A 25,189-nucleotide genomic window follows, 5' to 3' on the forward strand; every position below is an offset into this window, starting at 1 on the left:
CACAGATGCCACACTGCTGCCAAATTTTGCCCGAATCCGTCTGCAATTTTGTGAGATATCTTGTTCAAAAACGGACAGACAAGCAAACAGACAGACAGGTGTGAAAACATCACCTCCATGCACCTTGGGTGGCGGCGGGAACGGGGCTCTCACTTGAGAAACATTATCGATCCTTAACAAACATCCAAAGAGACTCTGTTGTTGCCTACGATCATACCACCCTGAATACGCCCGATCTCGTCTGATCTCGGAAGCTACTCAGGTTCGGGCCCGGATAGTACCTGGATGGGCGACTGCCTGGGAATACCGGGTGTTGTCGGCTTTTTTCTGCTGTCGGGTGTGGTCTTGTTTTGAGTGTCTGCAATTTGCGCTGACTGATGCGCTTGATGGTAATTTAGTTTTTGCCGCGCCACTGCTAGTCTTCGACTACAACTGCCGCTACTACCAGCTAACCACGTCTACTTACTACCACGGGTACTCACCCCACCAGTATTTGTATACTACTGCTTGCCTACGACTACCAGTGCCGCTACTGTGAGTTCGACTGGCCTTCCAGTGCCACTCCTTCTCGACGACGACTCCCACGACTACTGCCACTCCTACTACTAAAATAAAGAATTCTCATGTCGAATCCACATTCAGATCTTCAACAAAATCGAATCGAATCATCCTTGTAAGACACCCAAACAGTCCACCATGTTTCCTCCAAATCCGTCGACAACCTTTTGAGATTTCCTGCTCTGTATCGTTTTTGAACCAATCTCCCAATGGTGAAGAATCAGTCAAAATATTTCTCGGAGCCGGATCCGAATCCGGATCTTCACCAAAATGGAAACATTTCTTCCTTGTCACAGATGCCACACTGCTGCAAAATTGTGCCCGAATCCGTCTGCAATTTTGTGAGATATCTTGTTCAAAAACGGACAGACAAGCAAACAGACAGACAGGTGTGAAAACATCACCTCCATGCACCTTGGGGGGCGGAGGGAACGAGACTCTCACTTGAGAAATATTATCGATCCTTTATAAACATCCAAAGAGACTCTGTTGTTGCCTACGATCATACCACCCTGAATACGCCCGATCTCGTCTAATCTCGGAAGCTAAGCAGGTTCGGGCCCGGATCGTACCTGTATGGGCGACTGCCTGGGAATACCGGGTGTTGTCGGCTTTTTTCTGCTGTCGGGTGTGGTCTTGTTTTGAGTGTCTGCAATTTGCGCTGACTGATGCGCTTGATGGTAATTTACTTTTTGCCGCGCCACTGGTAGTCTTCGACGACAACTGCCGCTACTACCAGCCTACCACGTCTACTTACTACCACGGGTACTCACCCCACCAGTATTTGTATACTACTGCTTGCCTACGACTACCAGTGCCGTTACTGTGAGTACGACTGGCCTTCCAGTGCCAATCCTTCTCGATGACGACTCCCACGACTACTGCCGCTCCTACTACAAAAATAAAGAATTCTCATGTCGAATCCACATTTAGATATTCACCAAAATCGAATCAAATCATCCGTGTAATACCCCCAAACAGTCCACCAAGTTTCGTCCAAATCCGTCGACAACCTTTTGAGATTTCCTGCTGTGTGTCGTTTTTGAACCAATCTCCCAATGGTGAAGAATCAGTCAAAATATTTCTCGGAGCCGGATCCGAATCCGGATCCTCACCAAAATGGAAACATTTCTTCCTTGTCACAGATGCCACATTGCTGCCAAATTTCGCCCGAATCCGTCGGCAATTTTGTGAGATGTCTTGTTCAAAAACGGACAGACAGGTGTGAAAACATCACCTCCATGCACCTTGGGTGGTGGAGGGAACGAGGCTCTCACTTGAGAAACATTATAAATCGATCCTTTATGAACATCCAAAGAGAATCTGTTGTTGCCTACGATCATACCACCCTGAATACGCCCGATCTCGTCTGATCTCGGAAGCTAAGCAGGTTCGGGCCCGGTTAGTACCTGGATGGGAGACTGCCTGGGAACACCGGGTGTTGTAGGCTTTTTTCTGCTGTCGGGTGTGGTCTTGTTTCGAGTGTCTGCAATTTGCGCTGACTGATACGCTTGATGGAAATTTAGTTTTTGCCGCGCCACTGCTAGTCTTCGACTACAACTGCCGCTACTACCAGCTAACCACGTCTACTTACTACCACGGGTACTCACACCACCAGTATTTGTATACTACTACTTGCCTACGACTACCAGTGCCGCTACTGTGAGTTCGACTGGCCTTCCAGTGCCACTCCTTCTCGACGACGACTCCCACGACTACTGCCACTCCTACTACTAAAATAAAGAATTCTCATGTCGAATCCACATTCAGATCTTCAACAAAATCGAATCGAATCATCCTTGTAAGACACCCAAACAGTCCACAAAGTTTCCTCCAAATCCGTCGACAACCTTTTGAGATTTCCTGCTGTGTATCGTTTTTGAACCAATCTCCCAATGGTGAAGAATCAGTCAAAATATTTCTCGGAGCCGGATCCGAATCCAGATCTTTACCAAAATGGAAACATTTCTTCCTTGTCACAGATGCCATACTGCTGCAAAATTTTGCCCGAATCCGTCTGCAATTTTGTGAGATATCTTGTTCAAAAACGGACAGACAAGCAAACAGACAGACAGGTGTGAAAACATCACCTCCATGCACGTTGGGTGGCGGAGGGAACGAGACTCTCACTTGAGAAACATTATCGATCCTTTATAAACATCCAAAGAGACTCTGTTGTTGCCTACGATCATACCACCCTGAATACGCCCGATCTCGTCTAATCTCTAATCTCGGAAGCTAAGCAGGTTCAGGCCCGGATCGATCTCGTCTGATCTCGGAAACTAAGCAGGTTCGGGCCCGGATCGATCTCGTCTGATCTCCCCGGATCGATCTCGTCTGATCTCGGAAGCTGAGCAGGTTCGGGCCCGGATAGTACCTGGATTGGCGACTGTCTGGGAATACCGGGTGTTGTAGGCTTTTTCTGCTGTCGGGTGTGGTCTTGTTTTGAGTGTCTGCAATTTGCGCTGACTGATGCGCTTGATGGTAATTTACTTTTTGCCGCGCCACTGCTAGTCTTCGACTACAACTGCCGCTACTACCAGCTAACCACGTCTACTTACTACCACGGGTACTCACCCCACCAGTATTTGTATACTACTACTTGCCTACGACTACCAGTGCCGCCACTGTGAGTTCGACTGGCCTTCCAGTGCCACTCCTTCTCGACGACGACTCCCACGACTACTGCCACTCCTACTACTAAAATAAAGAATTCTCATGTCGAATCCACATTCAGATCTTCAACAAAATCGAATCGAATCATCCTTGTAAGACACCCAAACAGTCCACCAAGTTTCCTCCAAATCCGTCGACAACCTTTTGAGATTTCCTGCTGTGTATCGTTTTTGAACCAATCTCCCAATGGTGAAGAATCAGTCAAAATATTTCTCGGAGCCGGATCCGAATCCGGATCTTCACCAAAATAGAAACATTTCTTCCTTGTCACAGATGCCACACTGCTGCCAAATTTTGCCCGAATCCGTCTGCAATTTTGTGAGATATCTTGTTCAAAAACGGACAGACAAGCAAACAGACAGACAGGTGTGAAAACATCACCTCCATGCACCTTGGGTGGCGGCGGGAACGGGGCTCTCACTTGAGAAACATTATCGATCCTTAACAAACATCCAAAGAGACTCTGTTGTTGCCTACGATCATACCACCCTGAATACGCCCGATCTCGTCTGACCTCGGAAGCTAAGCAGGTTCGGTCCCGGATCGTACCTGGATGGGCGACTGCCTGGGAATACCGGGTGTTGTCGGCTTTTTTCTGCTGTCGGGTGTGGTCTTGTTTTGAGTGTCTGCAATTTGCGCTGACTGATGCGCTTGATGGTAATTTACTTTTTGCCACGCCACTGCTAGTCTTCGACGACAACTGCCGCTACTACCAGCCTACCACGTCTACTTACTACCACGGGTACTCAGCCCACCAGTATTTGTATACTACTGCTTGCCTACGACTACCAGTGCCGTTACTGTGAGTACGACTGGCCTTCCAGTGCCAATCCTTCTCGACGACGACTCCCACGACGACTGCCGCTCCTACTACAAAAATAAAGAATTCTCATGTCGAATCCACATTTAGATCTTCACCAATATCGAATCGAATCAACCGTGTAATACCCCCAAACAGTCCACCAAGTTTCGTCCAAATCCGTCGACAACCTTTTGAGATTTCCTGCTGTGTGTCGTTTTTGAACCAATCTCCCAATGGTGAAGAATCAGTCAAAATATTTCTCGGAGCCGGATCCGAATCCGGATCTTCACCAAAATGGAAACATTTCTGCCTTGTCACAGATGCCACATTGCTGCCAAATTTCGCCCGAAACCGTCGGTAATTTTGTGAGATGTCTTGTTCAAAAACGAACAGACAGGTGTGAAAACATCACCTCCATGCACCTTGGGTGGTGTAGGGAACGAGGCTCTCACTTGAGAAACATTATAAATCGATCCTTTATGAACATCCAAAGAGAATCTGTTGTTGCCTCCGATCATACCACCCTGAATACGCCCGATCTCGTCTGATCTCGGAAGCTAAGCAGGTTCGGGCCCGGTTAGTACCTGGATTCTGATCTCGGAAGCTAAGCAGGTTCGGGCCCGGTTAGTAGCCCGGTTAGTACCTGGATGGGAGACTGCCTGGGAACACCGGGTGTTGTAGGCTTTTTTCTGCTGTCGTGTGTGGTCTTGTTTCGAGTGTCTGCAATTTGCGCTGACTGATGCGCTTGATGGTAATTTAGTTTTTGCCGCGCCGCTGCTCGTCTTCGACTACAACTGCCGCTACTACCAGCTAACCACGTCTACTTACTACCACGGGTACTCACCCCACCAGTATTTGTATACTACTGCTTGCATACGACTACCAGTGCCGCTACTGTGAGTTCGACTGGCCTTCCAGTGCCACTCCTTCTCGACGACGACTCCCACGACTACTGCCACTCCTACTACTAAAATAAAGAATTCTCATGTCGAATCCACATTCAGATCTTCACCAAAATCGAATCGAATCATCCATGTAATACCCCCAAACAGTCCACCTCGTTTCGTCCAAATCCGTCGACAACCTTTTGAGATTTCCTGCTGTGTATCGTTTTTGAACCAATCTCCCAATGGTGAAGAATCAGTCAAAATATTTCTCGGAGCCGGATCCGAATCCGGATCTTCACCAAAATGGAAACATTTCTTCCTTGTCACAGATGCCACACTGCTGCCAAATTTTGCCCGAATCCGTCTGCAATTTTGTGATATCTTGTTCAAAAACGGACAGACAAGCAAACAGACAGACAGGTGTGAAAACATCACCTCCATGCACCTTGGGTGGCGGCGGGAACGGGGCTCTCACTTGAGAAACATTATCGATCCTTTATAAACATCCAAAGAGGCTCTGTTGTTGCCTACGATCATACCACCCTGAATACGCCCGATCTCGTCTGATCTCGGAAGCTAAGGCAGGTTCGGGCCCGGATCGTACCTGGATGGGAGACTGCCTGGGAACACCGGGTGTTGTAGGCTTTTTTCTGCTGTCGGGTGTGGTCTTGTTTCGAGTGTCTGCAATTTGCGCTGACTGATACGCTTGATGGAAATTTAGTTTTTGCCGCGCCACTGCTAGTCTTCGACTACAACTGCCGCTACTACCAGCTAACCACGTCTACTTACTACCACGGGTACTCACACCACCAGTATTTGTATACTACTACTTGCCTACGACTACCAGTGCCGCTACTGTGAGTTCGACTGGCCTTCCAGTGCCACTCCTTCTCGACGACGACTCCCACGATTACTGCCACTCCTACTACTAAAATAAAGAATTCTCATGTCGAATCCACATTCAGATCTTCAACAAAATCGAATCGAATCATCCTTGTAAGACACCCAAACAGTCCACAAAGTTTCCTCCAAATCCGTCGACAACCTTTTGAGATTTCCTGCTGTGTATCGTTTTTGAACCAATCTCCCAATGGTGAAGAATCAGTCAAAATATTTCTCGGAGCCGGATCCGAATCCAGATCTTTACCAAAATGGAAACATTTCTTCCTTGTCACAGATGCCATACTGCTGCAAAATTTTGCCCGAATCCGTCTGCAATTTTGTGAGATATCTTGTTCAAAAACGGACAGACAAGCAAACAGACAGACAGGTGTGAAAACATCACCTCCATGCACGTTGGGTGGCGGAGGGAACGAGACTCTCACTTGAGAAACATTATCGATCCTTTATAAACATCCAAAGAGACTCTGTTGTTGCCTACGATCATACCACCCTGAATACGCCCGATCTCGTCTAATCTCGGAAGCTAAGCAGGTTCGGGCCCGGATCGATCTCGTCTGATCTCGGAAACTAAGCAGGTTCGGGCCCGGATCGATCTCGTCTGATCTCGGAAGCTGAGCAGGTTCGGGCCCGGATAGTACCTGGATTGGCGACTGTCTGGGAATACCGGGTGTTGTAGGCTTTTTCTGCTGTCGGGTGTGGTCTTGTTTTGAGTGTCTGCAATTTGCGCTGACTGATGCGCTTGATGGTAATTTACTTTTTGCCGCGCCACTGGTAGTCTTCGACTACAACTGCCGCTACTACCAGCTAACCACGTCTACTTACTACCACGGGTACTCACCCCACCAGTATTTGTATACTACTACTTGCCTACGACTACCAGTGCCGCCACTGTGAGTTCGACTGGCCTTCCAGTGCCACTCCTTCTCGACGACGACTCCCACGACTACTGCCACTCCTACTACTAAAATAAAGAATTCTCATGTCGAATCCACATTCAGATCTTCAACAAAATCGAATCGAATCATCCTTGTAAGACACCCAAACAGTCCACCAAGTTTCCTCCAAATCCGTCGACAACCTTTTGAGATTTCCTGCTGTGTATCGTTTTTGAACCAATCTCCCAATGGTGAAGAATCAGTCAAAATATTTCTCGGAGCCGGATCCGAATCCGGATCTTCACCAAAATAGAAACATTTCTTCCTTGTCACAGATGCCACACTGCTGCCAAATTTTGCCCGAATCCGTCTGCAATTTTGTGAGATATCTTGTTCAAAAACGGACAGACAAGCAAACAGACAGACAGGTGTGAAAACATCACCTCCATGCACCTTGGGTGGCGGCGGGAACGGGGCTCTCACTTGAGAAACATTATCGATCCTTAACAAACATCCAAAGAGACTCTGTTGTTGCCTACGATCATACCACCCTGAATACGCCCGATCTCGTCTGACCTCGGAAGCTAAGCAGGTTCGGTCCCGGATCGTACCTGGATGGGCGACTGCCTGGGAATACCGGGTGTTGTCGGCTTTTTTCTGCTGTCGGGTGTGGTCTTGTTTTGAGTGTCTGCAATTTGCGCTGACTGATGCGCTTGATGGTAATTTACTTTTTGCCACGCCACTGCTAGTCTTCGACGACAACTGCCGCTACTACCAGCCTACCACGTCTACTTACTACCACGGGTACTCAGCCCACCAGTATTTGTATACTACTGCTTGCCTACGACTACCAGTGCCGTTACTGTGAGTACGACTGGCCTTCCAGTGCCAATCCTTCTCGACGACGACTCCCACGACGACTGCCGCTCCTACTACAAAAATAAAGAATTCTCATGTCGAATCCACATTTAGATCTTCACCAATATCGAATCGAATCATCCGTGTAATACCCCCAAACAGTCCACCAAGTTTCGTCCAAATCCGTCGACAACCTTTTGAGATTTCCTGCTGTGTGTCGTTTTTGAACCAATCTCCCAATGGTGAAGAATCAGTCAAAATATTTCTCGGAGCCGGATCCGAATCCGGATCTTCACCAAAATGGAAACATTTCTGCCTTGTCACAGATGCCACATTGCTGCCAAATTTCGCCCGAAACCGTCGGTAATTTTGTGAGATGTCTTGTTCAAAAACGAACAGACAGGTGTGAAAACATCACCTCCATGCACCTTGGGTGGTGTAGGGAACGAGGCTCTCACTTGAGAAACATTATAAATCGATCCTTTATGAACATCCAAAGAGAATCTGTTGTTGCCTCCGATCATACCACCCTGAATACGCCCGATCTCGTCTGATCTCGGAAGCTAAGCAGGTTCGGGCCCGGTTAGTACCTGGATTCTGATCTCGGAAGCTAAGCAGGTTCGGGCCCGGTTAGTAGCCCGGTTAGTACCTGGATGGGAGACTGCCTGGGAACACTGGGTGTTGTAGGCTTTTTTCTGCTGTCGTGTGTGGTCTTGTTTCGAGTGTCTGCAATTTGCGCTGACTGATGCGCTTGATGGTAATTTAGTTTTTGCCGCGCCGCTGCTCGTCTTCGACTACAACTGCCGCTACTACCAGCTAACCACGTCTACTTACTACCACGGGTACTCACCCCACCAGTATTTGTATACTACTGCTTGCATACGACTACCAGTGCCGCTACTGTGAGTTCGACTGGCCTTCCAGTGCCACTCCTTCTCGACGACGACTCCCACGACTACTGCCACTCCTACTACTAAAATAAAGAATTCTCATGTCGAATCCACATTCAGATCTTCACCAAAATCGAATCGAATCATCCATGTAATACCCCCAAACAGTCCACCTCGTTTCGTCCAAATCCGTCGACAACCTTTTGAGATTTCCTGCTGTGTATCGTTTTTGAACCAATCTCCCAATGGTGAAGAATCAGTCAAAATATTTCTCGGAGCCGGATCCGAATCCGGATCTTCACCAAAATGGAAACATTTCTTCCTTGTCACAGATGCCACACTGCTGCCAAATTTTGCCCGAATCCGTCTGCAATTTTGTGATATCTTGTTCAAAAACGGACAGACAAGCAAACAGACAGACAGGTGTGAAAACATCACCTCCATGCACCTTGGGTGGCGGCGGGAACGGGGCTCTCACTTGAGAAACATTATCGATCCTTTATAAACATCCAAAGAGGCTCTGTTGTTGCCTACGATCATACCACCCTGAATACGCCCGATCTCGTCTGATCTCGGAAGCTAAGGCAGGTTCGGGCCCGGATCGTACCTGGATGGGCGACTGCCTGGGAATACCGGGTGTTGTCGGCTTTTTTCTGCTGTCGGGTGTGGTCTTGTTTTGAGTGTCTGCAATTTGCGCTGACTGATGCGCTTGATGGTAATTTACTTTTTGCCGCGCCACTGCTACTCTTCGACGACAACTGCCGCTACTACCAGCCTACCACGTCTACTTACTACCACGGGTACTCACCCCACCAGTATTTGTATACTACTGCTTGCCTACGACTACCAGTGCCGTTACTGTGAGTACGACTGGCCTTCCATTGCCAATCCTTCTCGACGACGACTCCCACGACTACTGCCGCTCCTACTACAAAAATAAAGAATTCTCATGTCGAATCCACATTTAGATCTTCACCAATATCGAATCGAATCATCCGTGTAATACCCCCAAACAGTCCACCAAGTTTCGTCCAAATCCGTCGACAACCTTTTGAGATTTCCTGCTCTGTATCGTTTTTGAACCAATCTCCCAATGGTGAAGAATCAGTCAAAATATTTCTCGGAGCCGGATCCGAATCCGGATCTTCACCAAAATGGAAACATTTCTTCCTTGTCACAGATGCCACACTGCTGCCTTATTTTGCCCGAATCCGTCTGCAATTTTGTGAGATATCTTGTTCAAAAACGGACAGACAAGCAAACAGACAGACAGGTGTGAATACATCACCTCCATGCACCTTGGGTGGCGGAGGGAACGAGACTCTCACTTGAGAAACATTATCGATCCTTTATAAACATCCAAAGAGACTCTGTTGTTGCCTACGAACATACCACCCTGAACACGCCCGATCTCGTCTGATCTTGGAAGCTACTCAGGTTCGGGCCCGGATAGTACCTGGATGGGAGACTGCCTGGGAATACCGGGTGTTGTCGGCTTTTTTCTGCTGTCGGGTGTGGTCTTGTTTTGAGTGTCTGCAATTTGCGCTGACTGATGCGCTTGATGGAAATTTAGTTTTTGCCGCGCCACTGCTCGTCTTCGACTACAACTGCCGCTACTACCAGCTAACCACGTCTACTTACTACCACGGGTACTCACCCCACCAGTATTTGTATACTACTACTTGCCTACGACTACCAGTGCCGCTACTGTGAGTTCGACTGGCCTTCCAGTGCCACTCCTTCTCGACGACGACTCCCACGACTACTGCCACTCCTACTACTAAAATAAAGAATTCTCATGTCGAATCCACATTCAGATCTTCACCAAAATCGAATCGAATCATCCATGTAATACCCCCAAACAGTCCACCTCGTTTCGTCCAAATCCGTCGACAACCTTTTGAGATTTCCTGCTGTGTATCGTTTTTGAACCAATCTCCCAATGGTGAAGAATCAGTCAAAATATTTCTCGGAGCCGGATCCGAATCCGGATCTTCACCAAAATGGAAACATTTCTTCCTTGTCACAGATGCCACACTGCTGCCAAATTTTGCCCGAATCCGTCTGCAATTTTGTGAGATATCTTGTTCAAAAACGGACAGACAAGCAAACAGACAGACAGGTGTGAAAACATCACCTCCATGCACCTTGGGTGGCGGCGGGAACGGGGCTCTCACTTGAGAAACATTATCGATCCTTAACAAACATCCAAAGAGACTCTGTTGTTGCCTACGATCATACCACCCTGAATACGCCCGATCTCGTCTGATCTCGGAAGCTACTCAGGTTCGGGCCCGGATAGTACCTGGATGGGCGACTGCCTGGGAATACCGGGTGTTGTCGGCTTTTTTCTGCTGTCGGGTGTGGTCTTGTTTTGAGTGTCTGCAATTTGCGCTGACTGATGCGCTTGATGGTAATTTACTTTTTGCCACGCCACTGCTAGTCTTCGACGACAACTGCCGCTACTACCAGCCTACCACGTCTACTTACTACCACGGGTACTCACCCCACCAGTATTTGTATACTACTGCTTGCCTACGACTACCAGTGCCGTTACTGTGAGTACGACTGGCCTTCCAGTGCCAATCCTTCTCGACGACGACTCCCACGACGACTGCCGCTCCTACTACAAAAATAAAGAATTCTCATGTCGAATCCACATTTAGATCTTCACCAATATCGAATTGAATCATCCGTGTAATACCCCCAAACAGTCCACCAAGTTTCGTCCAAATCCGTCGACAACCTTTTGAGATTTCCTGCTGTGTGTCGTTTTTGAACCAATCTCCCAATGGTGAAGAATCAGTCAAAATATTTCTCGAAGCCGGATCCGAATCCGGATCTTCACCAAAATGGAAACATTTCTGCCTTGTCACAGATGCCACATTGCTGCCAAATTTCGCCCGAAACCGTCGGCAATTTTGTGAGATGTCTTGTTCAAAAACGAACAGACAGGTGTGAAAACATCACCTCCATGCACCTTGGGTGGTGTAGGGAACGAGGCTCTCACTTGAGAAACATTATAAATCGATCCTTTATGAACATCCAAAGAGACTCTGTTGTTGCCTACGATCATACCACCCTGAATACGCCCGATCTCGTATGAATCTCGGAAGCTAAGCAGGTTCGGGCCCGGATCGTACCTGGATGGGCGACTGCCTGGGAATACCGGGTGTTGTCGGCTTTTTTCTGCTGTCGGGTGTGGTCTTGTTTTGAGTGTCTGCAATTTGCGCTGACTGATGCGCTTGATGGTAATTTAGTTTTTGCCGCGCCACTGCTAGTCTTCGACTATAACTGCCGCTACTACCAGCTAACCACGTCTACTTACTACCACGGGTACTCACCCCACCAGTATTTGTATACTACTGCTTGCCTACGACTACCAGTGCCGCTACTGTGAGTTCGACTGGCCTTCCAGTGCCACTCCTTCTCGACGACGACTCCCACGACTACTGCCACTCCTACTACTAAAATAAAGAATTCTCATGTCGAATCCACATTCAGATCTTCAACAAAATCGAATCGAATCATCCTTGTAAGACACCCAAACAGTCCACCATGTTTCCTCCAAATCCGTCGACAACCTTTTGAGATTTCCTGCTCTGTATCGTTTTTGAACCAATCTCCCAATGGTGAAGAATCAGTCCAAATATTTCTCGGAGCCGGATCCGAATCCGGATCTTCACCAAAATGGAAACATTTCTTCCTTGTCACAGATGCCACACTGCTGCCTTATTTTGCCCGAATCCGTCTGCAATTTTGTGAGATATCTTGTTCAAAAACGGACAGACAAGCAAACAGACAGACAGGTGTGAATACATCACCTCCATGCACCTTGGGTGGCGGAGGGAACGAGACTCTCACTTGAGAAACATTATCGATCCTTTATAAACATCCAAAGAGACTCTGTTGTTGCCTACGATCATACCACCCTGAATACGCCCGATCTCGTCTGATCTCGGAAGCTACTCAGGTTCGGGCCCGGATAGTACCTGGATGGGAGACTGCCTGGGAATACCGGGTGTTGTCGGCTTTTTTCTGCTGTCGGGTGTGGTCTTGTTTTGAGTGTCTGCAATTTGCGCTGACTGATGCGCTTGATGGAAATTTAGTTTTTGCCGCGCCACTGCTAGTCTTCGACTACAACTGCCGCTACTACCAGCTAACCACGTCTACTTACTACCACGGGTACTCACCCCACCAGTATTTGTATACTACTACTTGCCTACGACTACCAGTGCCGCTACTGTGAGTTCGACTGGCCTTCCAGTGCCACTCCTTCTCGACGACGACTCCCACGACTACTGCCACTCCTACTACTAAAATAAAGAATTCTCATGTCGAATCCACATTCAGATCTTCACCAAAATCGAATCGAATCATCCATGTAGTACCCCCAAACAGTCCACCTCGTTTCGTCCAAATCCGTCGACAACCTTTTGAGATTTCCTGCTGTGTATCGTTTTTGAACCAATCTCCCAATGGTGAAGAATCAGTCAAAATATTTCTCGGAGTCGGATCCGAATCCGGATCTTCACCAAAATGGAAACATTTCTTCCTTGTCACAGATGCCACACTGCTGCCAAATTTTGCCCGAATCCGTCTGCAATTTTGTGAGATATCTTGTTCAAAAACGGACAGACAAGCAAACAGACAGACAGGTGTGAAAACATCACCTCCATGCACCTTGGGTGGCGGCGGGAACGGGGCTCTCACTTGAGAAACATTATAAATCGATCCTTAACAAACATCCAAAGAGACTCTGTTGTTGCCTACGATCATACCACCCTGAATACGCCCGATCTCGTCTGATCTCGGAAGCTACTCAGGTTCGGGCCCGGATAGTACCTGGATGGGCGACTGCCTGGGATCTCTGGGTGTTGTCGGCTTTTTTCTGCTGTCGGGTGTGGTCTTGTTTTGAGTGTCTGCAATTTGCGCTGACTGATGCGCTTGATGGTAATTTACTTTTTGCCGCGCCACTGCTAGTCTTCGACGACAACTGCCGCTACTACCAGCCTACCACGTCTACTTACTACCACGGGTACTCACCCCACCAGTATTTGTATACTACTGCTTGCCTACGACTACCAGTGCCGTTACTGTGAGTACGACTGGCCTTCCAGTGCCAATCCTTCTCGACGACGACTCCCACGACTACTGCCGCTCCTACTACAAAAATAAAGAATTCTCATGTCGAATCCACATTTAGATCTTCACCAATATCGAATCGAATCATCCGTGTAATACCCCCAAACAGTCCACCAAGTTTCGTCCAAATCCGTCGACAACCTTTTGAGATTTCCTGCTGTGTGTCGTTTTTGAACCAATCTCCCAATGGTGAAGAATCAGTCAAAATATTTCTCGGAGCCGGATCCGAATCCGGATCTTCACCAAAATGGAAACATTTCTTCCTTGTCACAGATGCCACATTGCTGCCAAATTTCGCCCGAATCCGTCGGCAATTTTGTGAGATGTCTTGTTCAAAAACGGACAGACAGGTGTGAAAACATCACCTCCATGCACCTTGGGTGATGGAGGGAACGAGGCTCTCACTTGAGAAACATTATAAATCGATCCTTTATGAACATCCAAAGAGAATCTGTTGTTGCCTACGATCATACCACCCTGAATACGCCTGATCTCGTCTGATTTCGGAAGCTAAGCAGGTTCGGGCCCGGTTAGTACCTGGATGGGAGACTGCCTGGGAACACCGGGTGTTGTAGGCTTTTTTCTGCTGTCGTGTGTGGTCTTGTTTCGAGTGTCTGCAATTTGCGCTGACTGATGCGCTTGATGGTAATTTAGTTTTTGCCGCGCCGCTGCTAGTCTTCGACTACAACTGCCGCTACTACCAGCTAACCACGTCTACTTACTACCACGGGTACTCACCCCACCAGTATTTGTATACTACTGCTTGCCTATGACTACCAGTGCCGCTACTGTGAGTTCGACTGGCCTTCCAGTGCCACTCCTTCTCGACGACGACTCCCACGACTACTGCCACTCCTACTACTAAAATAAAGAATTCTCATGTCGAATCCACATTCAGATCTTCAACAAAATCGAATCGAATCATCCTTGTAAGACACCCAAACAGTCCACCAAGTTTCCTCCAAATCCGTCGACAACCTTTTGAGATTTCCTGCTGTGTATCGTTTTTGAACCAATCTCCCAATGGTGAAGAATCAGTCAAAATATTTCTCGGAGCCGGATCCGAATCCGGATCTTCACCAAAATGGAATCATTTCTTCCTTGTCACAGATGCCACACTGCTGCCAAATTTTGCCCGAATCCGTCTGCAATTTTGTGAGATATCTTGTTCAAAAACGGACAGACAAGCAAACAGACAGACAGGTGTGAAAACATCACCTCCATGCACCTTGGGTGGTGGCGGGAACGGGGCTCTCACTTGAGAAACATTATCGATCCTTAACAAACATCCAAAGAGACTCTGTTGTTGCCTACGATCATACCACCCTGAATACGCCCGATTTCGTCTGATCTCGGAAGCTAAGCAGGTTCGGGCCCGGATAGTACCTGGATGGGAGACTGCCTGGGAATACCGGGTGTTGTCGGCTTTTTTGTCGGCTTTTTTCTACTGTCGGGTGTGGTCTTGTTTTGAGTGTCTGCAATTTGCGCTGACTGATGCGCTTGATGGAAATTTAGTTTTTGCCGCGCCACTGCTAGTCTTCGACTACAACTGCCGCTACTACCAGCTAACCACGTCTACTTACTACCACGGGTACTCACCCCACCAGTATTTGTATACTACTACTTGCCTACGACTACCAGTGCCGCTACTGTGAGTTCGACTGGCCTTCCAGTGCCACTCCTTCTCGACGACGACTCCCACGACTACTGCCACTCCTACTACTAAAATAAAGAATTCTCATGTCGAATCCACATTCAGATCTTCACCAAAATCGAATCGAATCATCCGTGTAATACCCCTAAACAGTCCACCTCGTTTCGTCCAAATCCGTCGACAACCTTTTGAGATTTCCTGCTGTGTATCGTTTTTGAACCAATCTCCCAATGGTGAAGAATCAGTCAAAATATTTCTCGGAGCCGGATCCGAATCCGGATCTTCACCAAAATGGAAACATTTCTTCCTTGTCACAGATGCCACACTGCTGCCAAATTATGCCCGAATCCGTCTGCAATTTTGTGATATCTTGTTCGAAAACGGACAGACAAGCAAACAGACAGACAGGTGTGAAAACATCACCTCCATGCACCTTGGGTGGCGGCGGGAACGGGGCTCTCACTTGAGAAACATTATCGATCCTTTATAAACATCCAAAGAGGCTCTGTCGTTGCCTACGATCATACCACCCTGAATACTCCCGATCTCGTCTGATCTCGGAAGCTAAGCAGGTTCGGGCACCGGATCGTACCTGGATGGGCGACTGCCTGGGATTTCTGGGTGTTGTCGGCTTTTTTCTGCTGTCGGGTGTGGTCTTGTTTTGAGTGTCTGCAATTTGCGCTGACTGATGCGCTTGATGGTAATTTACTTTTTGCCGCGCCACTGCTAGTCTTCGACGACAACTGCCGCTACTACCAGCCTACCACGTCTACTTACTACCACGGGTACTCACCCCACCAGTATTTGTATACTACTGCTTGCCTACGACTACCAGTGCCGTTACTGTGAGTACGACTGGCCTTACAGTGCCAATCCTTCTCGACGACGACTCCCACGACTACTGCCGCTCCTACTACAAAAATAAAGAATTCTCATGTCGAATCCACATTTAGATCTTCACCAATATCGAATCGAATCATCCGTGTAATACCCCCAAACAGTCCACCAAGTTTCGTCCAAATCCGTCGACAACCTTTTGAGATTTCCTGCTGTGTGTCGTTTTTGAACCAATCTCCCAATGGTGAAGAATCAGTCAAAATATTTCTCGGAGCCGGATCCGAATCCGGATCTTCACCAAAATGGAAACATTTCTGCCTTGTCACAGATGCCACATTGCTGCCAAATTTCGCCCGAAACCGTCAGCAATTTTGTGAGATGTCTTGTTCAAAAACGAACAGACAGGTGTGAAAACATCACCTCCATGCACCTTGGGTGGTGGAGGGAACGAGGCTCTCACTTGAGAAACATTATAAATCGATCCTTTATGAACATCCAAAGAGAATCTGTTGTTGCCTACGATCATACCACCCTGAATACGCCCGATCTCGTCTGATCTCGGAAGCTAAGCAGGTTCGGGCCCGGTTAGTACCTGGATGGGAGACTGCCTGGGAACACCGGGTGTTGTAGGCTTTTTTCTGCTGTCGGGTGTGGTCTTGTTTCGGGTGTCTGCAATTTGCGCTGACTGATGCGCTTGATGGTAATTTACTTTTTGCCGCGCCGCTGCTAGTCTTCGACTACAACTGCCGCTACTACCAGCCTACCACGTCTACTTACTACCACGGGTACTCACCCCACCAGTATTTGTATACTACTGCTTGCCTACGACTACCAGTGCCGCTACTGTGAGTTCGACTGGCCTTCCAGTGCCACTCCTTCTCGACGACGACTCCCACGACTACTGCCACTCCTACTACTAAAATAAAGAATTCTCATGTCGAATCCACATTCAGATCTTCACCAAAATCGAATCGAATCATCCATGTAAAACCCCCAAACAGTCCACCTCGTTTCGTCCAAATCCGTCGACAACCTTTTGAGATTTCCTGCTGTGTATCGTTTTTGAACCAATCTCCCAATGGTGAAGAATCAGTCAAAATATTTCTCGGAGCCGGATCCGAATCCGGATCTTCACCAAAATGGAAACATTTCTTCCTTGTCACAGATGCCACACTGCTGCCAAATTTTGCCCGAATCCGTCTGCAATTTTGTGATATCTTGTTCAAAAACGGAGAGACAAGCAAACAGACAGACAGGTGTGAAAACATCACCTCCATGCACCTTGGGTGGCGGCGGGAACGGGGCTCTCACTTGAGAAACATTATCGATCCTTTATAAACATCCAAAGAGGCTCTGTTGTTGCCTACGATCATACCACCCTGAATACGCCCGATCTCGGCTGATCTCGGAAGCTAACCAGGTTCGGGCCCGGATCGTACCTGGATGGGCGACTGCTTGGGAATACCGGGTGTTGTCGGCTTTTTTCTGCTGTCGGGTGTGGTCTTGTTTTGAGTGTCTGCAATTTGCGCTGACTGATGCGCTTGATGGTAATTTACTTTTTGCCGCGCCACTGCTAGTCTTCGACGACAACTGCCGCTACTACCAGCCTACCACGTCTACTTACTACCACGGGTACTCACCCCACCAGTATTTGTATACTACTGCTTGCCTACGACTACCAGTGCCGTTACTGTGAGTTCGACTGGCCTTCCAGTGCCAATCCTTCTCGACGACGACTCCCACGACTACTGCCGCTCCTACTACAAAAATAAAGAATTCTCATGTCGAATCCACATTTAGATCTTCACCAATATCGAATCGAATCATCCGTGTAATACCCCCAAACAGTCCACCAAGTTTCGTCCAAATCCGTCGACAACCTTTTGAGATTTCCTGCTGTGTGTCGTTTTTGAACCAATCTCCCAATGGTGAAGAATCAGTCAAAATATTTCTCGGAGCCGGATCCGAATCCGGATCTTCACCAAAATGGAAACATTTCTTCCTTGTCACAGATGCCACATTGCTGCCAAATTTCGCCCGAATCCGTCGGCAATTTTGTGAGATGTCTTGTTCAAAAACGGACAGACAGGTGTGAAAACATCACCTCCATGCACCTTGGGTGGTGGAGGGAACGAGGCTCTCACTTGAGAAACATTATAAATCGATCCTTTATGAACATCCAAAGAGAATCTGTTGTTGCCTACGATCATTCCACCCTGAATACGCCCGATCTCGTCTGATCTCGGAAGCTAAGCAGGTTCGGGCCCGGTTAGTACCTGGATGGGAGACTGCCTGGGAACACCGGGTGTTGTAGGCTTTTTTCTGCTGTCGTGTGTGGTCTTGTTTCGAGTGTCTGCAATTTGCGCTGACTGATGCGCTTGATGGTAATTTAGTTTTTGCCGCGCCGCTGCTAGTCCTCGACTACAACTGCCGCTACTACCAGCTAACCACGTCTACTTACTACCACGGGTACTCACCCCACCAGTATTTGTATACTACTGCTTGCCTACGACTACCAGTGGCGCTACTGTGAGTTCGACTGGCCTTCCAGTGCCACTCCTTCTCGACGACGACTCCCACGACTACTGCCACTCCTACTACTAAAATAAAGAATTCTCATGTCGAATCCACATTCAGATCTTCAACAAAATCGAATCGAATCATCCTTGTAAGACACCCAAACAGTCCACCAAGTTTCCTCCAAATCCGTCGACAACCTTTTGAGATTTCCTGTTGTGTATCGTTTTTGAACCAATCTCCCAATGGTGAAGAATCAGTCAAAATATTTCTCGGAGCCGGATCCGAATCCGGATCTTCACCAAAATAGAAACATTTCTTCCTTGTCGCAGATGCCACACTGCTGCCAAATTTTGCCCGAATCCGTCTGCAATTTTGTGAGATATCTTGTTCAAAAACGGACAGACAAGCAAACAGACAGACAGGTGTGAAAACATCACCTCCATGCACCTTGGGTGGCGGCGGGAACGGGGCTCTCACTTGAGAAACATTATCGATCCTTAACAAACATCCAAAGAGACTATGTTGTTGCCTACGATCATACCACCCTGAATACGCCCGATTTCGTCTGATCTCGGAAGCTAAGCAGGTTCGGTCCCGGATCGTGCCTACGATCATACCACCCTGAATACGCCCGATTTCGTCTGATCTCGGAAGCTAAGCAGGTTCGGTCCCGGATCGTACCTGGATGGGCGACTGCCTGGGAATTACCGGGTGTTGTCGGCTTTTTCTGCTGTCGGGTGTGGTCTTGTTTTGAGTGTCTGCAATTTGCGCTGACTGGTGCGCTTGATGGTAATTTAGTTTTTGCCGCGCCACTGCTAGTCTTCGACTACAACTGCCGCTACTACCGGCTAACCACGTCTACTTACTACCACGGGTACTCACCCCACCAGTATTTGTATACTACTGCTTGCCTACGACTACCAGTGCCGCTACTGTGAGTTCGACTGGCCTTCCAGTGCCACTCCTTCTCGACGACGACTCCCACGACTACTGCCACTCCTACTACTAAAATAAAGAATTCTCATGTCGAATCCACATTCAGATCTTCAACAAAATCGAATCGAATCATCCTTGTAAGACACCCAAACAGTCCACCAAGTTTCCTCCAAATCCGTCGACAACCTTTTGAGATTTCCTGCTGTGTATCGTTTTTGAACCAATCTCCCAATGGTGAAGAATCAGTCAAAATATTTCTCGGAGCCGGATCCGAATCCGGATCTTCACCAAAATGGAAACATTTCTTCCTTGTCACAGATGCCACACTGCTGCCAAATTTTGCCCGAATCCGTCTGCAATTTTGTGAGATATCTTGTTCAAAAACGGACAGACAAGCAAACAGACAGACAGGTGTGAAAACATCACCTCCATGCACCTTGGGTGGCGGCGGGAACGGGCCTCTCACTTGAGAAACATTATCGATCCTTTATAAACATCCAAAGAGACTCTGTTGTTGCCTACGATCATACCACCCTGAATATGCCCGATCTCGTCTGATCTCGGAAGCTAAGCAGGTTCTCTCGTCTGATCTCGGAAGCTAAGCAGGTTCTCTCGTCTGATCTCGGAAGCTAAGCAGGTTCGGGCCCGCATCGTACCTGGATGGGCGACTGCCTGGGAATACCGGGTGTTGTCGGCTTTTTTCTGCTGTCGGGTGTGGTCTTGTTTTCAGTGTCTGCAATTTGCGCTGACTGATGCGCTTGATGGTAATTTACTTTTTGCCGCGCCACTGCTAGTCTTCGACGACAACTGCCGCTACTACCAGCCTACCACGTCTACTTACTACCACGGGTACTCACCCCACCAGTATTTGTATACTACTGCTTGCCTACGACTACCAGTGCCGTTACTGTGAGTGCGACTGGCCTTCCAGTGCCAATCCTTCTCGACGACGACTCCCACGACTACTGCCGCTCCTACTACAAAAATAAAGAATTCTCATGTCGAATCCACATTTAGATCTTCACCAATATCGAATCGAATCATACGTGTAATACCCCCAAACAGTCCACCAAGTTTCGTCCAAATCCGTCGACAACCTTTTGAGATTTCCTGCTGTGTGTCGTTTTTGAACCAATCTCCCAATGGTGAAGAATCAGTCAAAATATTTCTCGGAGCCGGATCCGAATCCGGATCTTCACCAAAATGGAAACATTTCTTCCTTGTCACAGATGCCACATTGCTGCCAAATTTCGCCCGAATCCGTCGGCAATTTTGTGAGATGTCTTGTTCAAAAACGGACAGACAGGTGTGAAAACATCACCTCCATGCACCTTGGGTGATGGAGGGAACGAGGCTCTCACTTGAGAAACATTATAAATCGATCCTTTATGAACATCCAAAGAGAATCTGTTGTTGCCTACGATCATACCACCCTGAATACGCCTGATCTCGTCTGATTTCGGAAGCTAAGCAGGTTCGGGCCCGGTTAGTACCTGGATGGGAGACTGCCTGGGAACACCGGGTGTTGTAGGCTTTTTTCTGCTGTCGTGTGTGGTCTTGTTTCGAGTGTCTGCAATTTGCGCTGACTGATGCGCTTGATGGTAATTTAGTTTTTGCCGCGCCGCTGCTAGTCTTCGACTACAACTGCCGCTACTACCAGCTAACCACGTCTACTTACTACCACGGGTACTCACCCCACCAGTATTTGTATACTACTGCTTGCCTATGACTACCAGTGCCGCTACTGTGAGTTCGACTGGCCTTCCAGTGCCACTCCTTCTCGACGACGACTCCCACGACTACTGCCACTCCTACTACTAAAATAAAGAATTCTCATGTCGAATCCACATTCAGATCTTCAACAAAATCGAATCGAATCATCCTTGTAAGACACCCAAACAGTCCACCAAGTTTCCTCCAAATCCGTCGACAACCTTTTGAGATTTCCTGCTGTGTATCGTTTTTGAACCAATCTCCCAATGGTGAAGAATCAGTCAAAATATTTCTCGGAGCCGGATCCGAATCCGGATCTTCACCAAAATGGAATCATTTCTTCCTTGTCACAGATGCCACACTGCTGCCAAATTTTGCCCGAATCCGTCTGCAATTTTGTGAGATATCTTGTTCAAAAACGGACAGACAAGCAAACAGACAGACAGGTGTGAAAACATCACCTCCATGCACCTTGGGTGGTGGCGGGAACGGGGCTCTCACTTGAGAAACATTATCGATCCTTAACAAACATCCAAAGAGACTCTGTTGTTGCCTACGATCATACCACCCTGAATACGCCCGATTTCGTCTGATCTCGGAAGCTAAGCAGGTTCGGGCCCGGATAGTACCTGGATGGGAGACTGCCTGGGAATACCGGGTGTTGTCGGCTTTTTTGTCGGCTTTTTTCTACTGTCGGGTGTGGTCTTGTTTTGAGTGTCTGCAATTTGCGCTGACTGATGCGCTTGATGGAAATTTAGTTTTTGCCGCGCCACTGCTAGTCTTCGACTACAACTGCCGCTACTACCAGCTAACCACGTCTACTTACTACCACGGGTACTCACCCCACCAGTATTTGTATACTACTGCTTGCCTACGACTACCAGTGCCGCTACTGTGAGTTCGACTGGCCTTCCAGTGCCACTCCTTCTCGACGACGACTCCCACGACTACTGCCACTCCTACTACTAAAATAAAGAATTCTCATGTCGAATCCACATTCAGATCTTCACCAAAATCGAATCGAATCATCCATGTAAAACCCCCAAACAGTCCACCTCGTTTCGTCCAAATCCGTCGACAACCTTTTGAGATTTCCTGCTGTGTATCGTTTTTGAACCAATCTCCCAATGGTGAAGAATCAGTCAAAATATTTCTCGGAGCCGGATCCGAATCCGGATCTTCACCAAAATGGAAACATTTCTTCCTTGTCACAGATGCCACACTGCTGCCAAATTTTGCCCGAATCCGTCTGCAATTTTGTGATATCTTGTTCAAAAACGGAGAGACAAGCAAACAGACAGACAGGTGTGAAAACATCACCTCCATGCACCTTGGGTGGCGGCGGGAACGGGGCTCTCACTTGAGAAACATTATCGATCCTTTATAAACATCCAAAGAGGCTCTGTTGTTGCCTACGATCATACCACCCTGAATACGCCCGATCTCGGCTGATCTCGGAAGCTAAGCAGGTTCGGGCCCGGATCGTACCTGGATGGGCGACTGCTTGGGAATACCGGGTGTTGTCGGCTTTTTTCTGCTGTCGGGTGTGGTCTTGTTTTGAGTGTCTGCAATTTGCGCTGACTGATGCGCTTGATGGTAATTTACTTTTTGCCGCGCCACTGCTAGTCTTCGACGACAACTGCCGCTACTACCAGCCTACCACGTCTACTTACTACCACGGGTACTCACCCCACCAGTATTTGTATACTACTGCTTGCCTACGACTACCAGTGCCGTTACTGTGAGTTCGACTGGCCTTCCAGTGCCAATCCTTCTCGACGACGACTCCCACGACTACTGCCGCTCCTACTACAAAAATAAAGAATTCTCATGTCGAATCCACATTTAGATCTTCACCAATATCGAATCGAATCATCCGTGTAATACCCCCAAACAGTCCACCAAGTTTCGTCCAAATCCGTCGACAACCTTTTGAGATTTCCTGCTGTGTGTCGTTTTTGAACCAATCTCCCAATGGTGAAGAATCAGTCAAAATATTTCTCGGAGCCGGATCCGAATCCGGATCTTCACCAAAATAGAAACATTTCTTCCTTGTCGCAGATGCCACACTGCTGCCAAATTTTGCCCGAATCCGTCTGCAATTTTGTGAGATATCTTGTTCAAAAACGGACAGACAAGCAAACAGACAGACAGGTGTGAAAACATCACCTCCATGCACCTTGGGTGGCGGCGGGAACGGGGCTCTCACTTGAGAAACATTATCGATCCTTAACAAACATCCAAAGAGACTATGTTGTTGCCTACGATCATACCACCCTGAATACGCCCGATTTCGTCTGATCTCGGAAGCTAAGCAGGTTCGGTCCCGGATCGTGCCTACGATCATACCACCCTGAATACGCCCGATTTCGTCTGATCTCGGAAGCTAAGCAGGTTCGGTCCCGGATCGTACCTGGATGGGCGACTGCCTGGGAATTACCGGGTGTTGTCGGCTTTTTCTGCTGTCGGGTGTGGTCTTGTTTTGAGTGTCTGCAATTTGCGCTGACTGGTGCGCTTGATGGTAATTTAGTTTTTGCCGCGCCACTGCTAGTCTTCGACTACAACTGCCGCTACTACCGGCTAACCACGTCTACTTACTACCACGGGTACTCACCCCACCAGTATTTGTATACTACTGCTTGCCTACGACTACCAGTGCCGCTACTGTGAGTTCGACTGGCCTTCCAGTGCCACTCCTTCTCGACGACGACTCCCACGACTACTGCCACTCCTACTACTAAAATAAAGAATTCTCATGTCGAATCCACATTCAGATCTTCAACAAAATCGAATCGAATCATCCTTGTAAGACACCCAAACAGTCCACCAAGTTTCCTCCAAATCCGTCGACAACCTTTTGAGATTTCCTGCTGTGTATCGTTTTTGAACCAATCTCCCAATGGTGAAGAATCAGTCAAAATATTTCTCGGAGCCGGATCCGAATCCGGATCTTCACCAAAATGGAAACATTTCTTCCTTGTCACAGATGCCACACTGCTGCCAAATTTTGCCCGAATCCGTCTGCAATTTTGTGAGATATCTTGTTCAAAAACGGACAGACAAGCAAACAGACAGACAGGTGTGAAAACATCACCTCCATGCACCTTGGGTGGCGGCGGGAACGGGCCTCTCACTTGAGAAACATTATCGATCCTTTATAAACATCCAAAGAGACTCTGTTGTTGCCTACGATCATACCACCCTGAATATGCCCGATCTCGTCTGATCTCGGAAGCTAAGCAGGTTCTCTCGTCTGATCTCGGAAGCTAAGCAGGTTCTCTCGTCTGATCTCGGAAGCTAAGCAGGTTCGGGCCCGCATCGTACCTGGATGGGCGACTGCCTGGGAATACCGGGTGTTGTCGGCTTTTTTCTGCTGTCGGGTGTGGTCTTGTTTTCAGTGTCTGCAATTTGCGCTGACTGATGCGCTTGATGGTAATTTACTTTTTGCCGCGCCACTGCTAGTCTTCGACGACAACTGCCGCTACTACCAGCCTACCACGTCTACTTACTACCACGGGTACTCACCCCACCAGTATTTGTATACTACTGCTTGCCTACGACTACCAGTGCCGTTACTGTGAGTGCGACTGGCCTTCCAGTGCCAATCCTTCTCGACGACGACTCCCACGACTACTGCCGCTCCTACTACAAAAATAAAGAATTCTCATGTCGAATCCACATTTAGATCTTCACCAATATCGAATCGAATCATACGTGTAATACCCCCAAACAGTCCACCAAGTTTCGTCCAAATCCGTCGACAACCTTTTGAGATTTCCTGCTGTGTGTCGTTTTTGAACCAATCTCCCAATGGTGAAGAATCAGTCAAAATATTTCTCGGAGCCGGATCCGAATCCCGATCTTCACCAAAATGGAAACATTTCTGCCTTGTCACAGATGCCACATTGCTGCCAAATTTCGCCCGAAACCGTCGG

At 48.0% G+C, this 25,189-nt stretch overlaps 7 non-coding genes and 20 pseudogenes across 7 annotated transcripts; all 27 read left to right on the top strand.

Moving 5' to 3' along the window:
- The first annotated feature begins 203 nt into the window (after positions 1 to 203).
- On the top strand, positions 204 to 322 carry LOC144890179 (5S ribosomal RNA; annotated as a pseudogene).
- Positions 323 to 1,052: 730 nt separating this feature from the next.
- Positions 1,053 to 1,171, top strand: LOC144890225 (5S ribosomal RNA; annotated as a pseudogene).
- A 718-nt stretch (positions 1,172 to 1,889) lies between these two features.
- On the top strand, positions 1,890 to 2,008 carry LOC144889948 (5S ribosomal RNA). The gene has a single exon (XR_013622163.1). It is a non-coding gene; the product is annotated as a 5S ribosomal RNA (ribosomal RNA).
- Positions 2,009 to 3,705: 1,697 nt separating this feature from the next.
- On the top strand, positions 3,706 to 3,824 carry LOC144890181 (5S ribosomal RNA; annotated as a pseudogene).
- Positions 3,825 to 4,542: 718 nt separating this feature from the next.
- On the top strand, positions 4,543 to 4,720 carry LOC144890344 (5S ribosomal RNA; annotated as a pseudogene).
- A 728-nt stretch (positions 4,721 to 5,448) lies between these two features.
- Positions 5,449 to 5,568, top strand: LOC144890128 (5S ribosomal RNA; annotated as a pseudogene).
- Positions 5,569 to 7,234: 1,666 nt separating this feature from the next.
- On the top strand, positions 7,235 to 7,353 carry LOC144890182 (5S ribosomal RNA; annotated as a pseudogene).
- Positions 7,354 to 8,071: 718 nt separating this feature from the next.
- Positions 8,072 to 8,249, top strand: LOC144890350 (5S ribosomal RNA; annotated as a pseudogene).
- A 728-nt stretch (positions 8,250 to 8,977) lies between these two features.
- Positions 8,978 to 9,097, top strand: LOC144890205 (5S ribosomal RNA; annotated as a pseudogene).
- Positions 9,098 to 9,827: 730 nt separating this feature from the next.
- On the top strand, positions 9,828 to 9,946 carry LOC144890304 (5S ribosomal RNA; annotated as a pseudogene).
- A 730-nt stretch (positions 9,947 to 10,676) lies between these two features.
- On the top strand, positions 10,677 to 10,795 carry LOC144890180 (5S ribosomal RNA; annotated as a pseudogene).
- A 718-nt stretch (positions 10,796 to 11,513) lies between these two features.
- LOC144890219 (5S ribosomal RNA) lies at positions 11,514 to 11,633 on the top strand (annotated as a pseudogene).
- Positions 11,634 to 12,363: 730 nt separating this feature from the next.
- Positions 12,364 to 12,482, top strand: LOC144890154 (5S ribosomal RNA; annotated as a pseudogene).
- Positions 12,483 to 13,216: 734 nt separating this feature from the next.
- LOC144890324 (5S ribosomal RNA) lies at positions 13,217 to 13,335 on the top strand (annotated as a pseudogene).
- Positions 13,336 to 14,053: 718 nt separating this feature from the next.
- Positions 14,054 to 14,172, top strand: LOC144890051 (5S ribosomal RNA). Its single transcript, XR_013622246.1, has one exon. It is a non-coding gene; the product is annotated as a 5S ribosomal RNA (ribosomal RNA).
- Positions 14,173 to 14,902: 730 nt separating this feature from the next.
- Positions 14,903 to 15,021, top strand: LOC144890049 (5S ribosomal RNA). Its single transcript, XR_013622244.1, has one exon. It is a non-coding gene; the product is annotated as a 5S ribosomal RNA (ribosomal RNA).
- A 740-nt stretch (positions 15,022 to 15,761) lies between these two features.
- Positions 15,762 to 15,881, top strand: LOC144890338 (5S ribosomal RNA; annotated as a pseudogene).
- Positions 15,882 to 16,599: 718 nt separating this feature from the next.
- Positions 16,600 to 16,718, top strand: LOC144889956 (5S ribosomal RNA). The gene has a single exon (XR_013622169.1). It is a non-coding gene; the product is annotated as a 5S ribosomal RNA (ribosomal RNA).
- A 728-nt stretch (positions 16,719 to 17,446) lies between these two features.
- Positions 17,447 to 17,565, top strand: LOC144890244 (5S ribosomal RNA; annotated as a pseudogene).
- Positions 17,566 to 18,283: 718 nt separating this feature from the next.
- On the top strand, positions 18,284 to 18,402 carry LOC144890008 (5S ribosomal RNA). Its single transcript, XR_013622202.1, has one exon. It is a non-coding gene; the product is annotated as a 5S ribosomal RNA (ribosomal RNA).
- An 806-nt stretch (positions 18,403 to 19,208) lies between these two features.
- LOC144890257 (5S ribosomal RNA) lies at positions 19,209 to 19,328 on the top strand (annotated as a pseudogene).
- A 729-nt stretch (positions 19,329 to 20,057) lies between these two features.
- Positions 20,058 to 20,238, top strand: LOC144890347 (5S ribosomal RNA; annotated as a pseudogene).
- A 718-nt stretch (positions 20,239 to 20,956) lies between these two features.
- Positions 20,957 to 21,075, top strand: LOC144890052 (5S ribosomal RNA). The gene has a single exon (XR_013622247.1). It is a non-coding gene; the product is annotated as a 5S ribosomal RNA (ribosomal RNA).
- Positions 21,076 to 21,805: 730 nt separating this feature from the next.
- LOC144890050 (5S ribosomal RNA) lies at positions 21,806 to 21,924 on the top strand. The gene has a single exon (XR_013622245.1). It is a non-coding gene; the product is annotated as a 5S ribosomal RNA (ribosomal RNA).
- A 740-nt stretch (positions 21,925 to 22,664) lies between these two features.
- Positions 22,665 to 22,783, top strand: LOC144890194 (5S ribosomal RNA; annotated as a pseudogene).
- An 806-nt stretch (positions 22,784 to 23,589) lies between these two features.
- On the top strand, positions 23,590 to 23,709 carry LOC144890259 (5S ribosomal RNA; annotated as a pseudogene).
- Positions 23,710 to 24,438: 729 nt separating this feature from the next.
- LOC144890348 (5S ribosomal RNA) lies at positions 24,439 to 24,619 on the top strand (annotated as a pseudogene).
- Positions 24,620 to 25,189: the final 570 nt, after the last annotated feature.

The sequence above is a fragment of the Myxine glutinosa genome, chromosome 1 (assembly GCF_964187855.1).
Source record: "Myxine glutinosa chromosome 1, kmMyxGlut1.1, whole genome shotgun sequence".
NCBI classification, from domain to species: domain Eukaryota; kingdom Metazoa; phylum Chordata; class Myxini; order Myxiniformes; family Myxinidae; genus Myxine; species Myxine glutinosa.